The sequence below is a fragment of the Microtus ochrogaster genome, unplaced genomic scaffold (assembly GCF_000317375.1).
Source record: "Microtus ochrogaster isolate Prairie Vole_2 unplaced genomic scaffold, MicOch1.0 UNK1, whole genome shotgun sequence".
NCBI classification, from domain to species: Eukaryota; Metazoa; Chordata; class Mammalia; order Rodentia; family Cricetidae; genus Microtus; species Microtus ochrogaster.
The window spans coordinates 40,103,147-40,106,393 of NW_004949099.1; the positions used below are offsets into that span (position 1 = coordinate 40,103,147).

Sequence of the window (3,247 nt, forward strand, 5' to 3'; positions counted from 1 at the left end):
GGGGGGGGAGAATCTGAGAGGAAGATGTTTTTCCTCCTCCTTAATTGGACTTACAGGTTTTTCTCAACCCAAATAATCACTGCCAATGACACGAGACAGTTTTCTTTCCTTCTGTCTAGGAATCGGAGGGAAAATGGATAGAGAGACAAGACTCAAAGAGAATAACCCAGACAGAGCCACAGATGATGAAATGTGACAGTTGGGGACAGTGGGGGAGATCCCAGGAGCCCAAGATCTAAAATAGATGAAACAGGGACTCTTCAACTCCGAGATCTAGTATTCTGACTAGGATACGTTCTCAAGAGCTAGGCACATCCTTAATACAATGCAGGGCCAGCCTGGTCTACATAGTGAGCTCCAGGCTAGTCAGGGCTGCAAAGCAAGACTCTGTTTCAAAACAAAACCTTCTCAAGGGGCATGTGTTACAGAGAGTCCACTAAGATATGTTTCCTTGACAAGTCTGACTGTATGCATCTATCTAACGGGTATGCTGGGTGCTCCTTGTGGGAGTTGGTGGTTCTCTGGGAAGTTGAAATGTGTTTAGTTGCTAACAAACTGGACTGGTTGTGAACTCCCTGGTGCCGTGAAACACCTGGAATATTCTTAAGGATAGAGTCTATGGAAAATTGGATCACCAGCCACAAATGTCAATCAATTACATGTATTAAAATAAGAGCCCCTTCAAGCATAAGGGCTGGTATATAGAAAATAGAGAGATGAGAGATGGGTATTGGCAAACATGGTTTCTATTTTAGCAGTCATGTAAGAAGTATTCCAAGGAGGACTGGAGAGGTGGCTCAGCAGCTGAGAGCACTTGCTGCTCTTGCAGAGGAGCCAAGTTCAGTCCAGCACCGAGTAGTGGCTTACAGCGATCCATAACTCCAGCTCCAGGAGATCCAATGCCCTCTTCTGACCTCCGAGGGCACTGCAGAAATGCGGTGCCCAGACATGCACGCAGACCAGACAGCAAGACACATGAAAGAAAAACCAAAACCTACACACATGTGGTGCACAGGCGTGAAGACAAGACAGCCAGGCATGTGAAATACAAGCCAAAATCTAAAAAGTCCCTGGAGGAGTTCAGAGGATGTAACTGGGTTCACTTAGAGCATTCAGAGTAGTAACGATCTGCATTTCACTGAAGAACTTTCTATAGGGGTTATGTTATCCTCTGCTGTTGTAATGGGTGAACGCAGTTTCTAGATGTGGCCTTGTTGCATGCATGACATTCTCTCTGCTATGATCAATAGACCTTAAATCTAGCAGCTAAATACAGGCACACACAAAGCCAGCAGCTTACACCTGTTCAAGGGCTACACTGGTATGTGAGGTGAGGAGGAGAAAGGCTCTCTCCAAATACCAAGCATCGTCCAGGACTCAAGGGGGTAAAGCAGGACCCTAGAGTTCCTTCTTGGAAGTCAGGACCTGATGGGGAGAACCTGCAATAAATCCGGGTACACTTCATGGGTCCCCAGCACTGCTTGTGCTCTGTGAAACAGGACCTCCAAGGTGCCTGACCACCCAGCCCCCGTCACTGCAAACGACATAGTTCTTCATGGACTTCTCATTTCCCAGCGGACTATCGAACTTTTAGGAAGCACCACTGGGCTCCTCCCCTGGAAGACTGCCCCGACTTCCGCTGCAAGACCACATGTGATTTCAAACGCTGGGCAGGGCATAAGGATAAACTATTCTGGTTTCAGAGATTGGGAATTTGCTTATAAATAGAGAACGCATAGAATCATAGAATTCCTTTGCTGGAGGGCCTCTGCAGAGACCAAGAAGTCAGTCTGGAACAGTCCAGGCTGGCTAGGGGGAGGATGTATGGTATCAGCCTGCTTTGAAAGCAGCCCGAATGGCAGGCCTTTTTCCTCGGGTGCTGACAGACACAGGGGCTGGAGGAAGCCTGGAGCAATGGACGTGGTGGCTGAGAGGCAGTACAATGAACTGCCCTGACTTCAGCTTTTGTGTGTGATTTTATCTTGTGTAAGCTTTCCTTTTTAGGGGGTGGGGACCTGGACCTGAAGTACTGCTCAGCTATGTGTATTTCCCTAAAAACAGACTTTATCTTTATCTTGTTCTTATCTTTACGTATTATTAATATAATCATCCCCCTAATTAATTAGCTATTTATAGCAAAACTTGGTTTTATTCCAATCTTATTTATTTTATTTCATATGAATGATGGTCTTCTTTGCATGTACCTCTTTGAACCACGTATGTTCAGTGCCCCCGGAGGTCAGGGCCTCTCATCACGTCTTTAAGGAGACAAAACAGGGCAGCAGTTTCTACGGTCTCAATGTAAAGTTTTGCTGTAGTAAGTTCTTGGTTAAGAGTTGAGTGTCCAACTCCTGTTTAGGTTATTGGTCTTAACAAGATGGGATGATCTGCCCCAAAGGCGCCCAAGCTCCCCTGAACTCAGAAGGGTTTTGGGGCTTCCCCGGGGTTGGTAATCTTTTTCTAATATGAACAATGTCAGCTTCCCACTCCCCAGTAAGCTCACTTTTTGGAAATGGCAGGAAAGAGTTGCTCATTCCTTTCCTTCAGTGTGCGGCTTAGCATGTGCTTGACCAAGTGAACGTTTCTGCTGACTGCTGTTGGCTTCATTCGAAAGTGCCCCCTCTGGTAGCCACTCACCCTGCAGTGTGCTTTCCATCAGGACTGTTCCTAGAGTGAGGGTACTGTGCTCACTGCCTGCAGTGCCTCCCACCACCAGGCAGGCTGACAAGGCGTAAGGGTGCGGAAGTGGTCAGCTGCCAAGTCGCTCTTGCAAGCATTATCCCTCCTGATTGGTGGGACCCCTACCAAGCAGGCAGGAACGGCTATGCTATGCTCATGTCACAGTGAAGACTGGTTCAGAGACTGGGGCCGCAGTGATGACATTCCCAAGGCCACAAGGTTCTTAAGGAGCCACATTGGGACCAGAATCCCTCATGGGCAATTTCATCACCTTTTGTATGTCCCCGTGGCATTTCATCACTTTTCCTGTCGGAGGCCACAGCTGCAGGGCAGGAAGATATCACTGCCCTGAGTGCGAATCCCTCTTTGTCTCTTAAAGATGCTCCAATAACTATTAAAATGACAACAGCTACTAAATGATAATGATGTTTATTTTAACATTATAACAGTTTATGAGAATTTAAAACATATAGAGTGCTTAAGAGGGACAGGAAAGAAGGAAGGAAGGAAGGAAGGAAGGAAGGAAGGAAGGAAGGAAGGAGAAGGAAGGAAGGAAGGAAGGAAGGAA

The 3,247-nt window shown here is 46.9% G+C and overlaps 1 protein-coding gene across 1 annotated transcript in view; it reads left to right on the forward strand.

Moving 5' to 3' along the window:
• Positions 1-3,247, forward strand: part of Fgf23 (fibroblast growth factor 23) — a 7,613-nt gene that overhangs the window by 467 nt on the left and 3,899 nt on the right. The gene's annotated exons all lie outside the window — the stretch shown is intronic.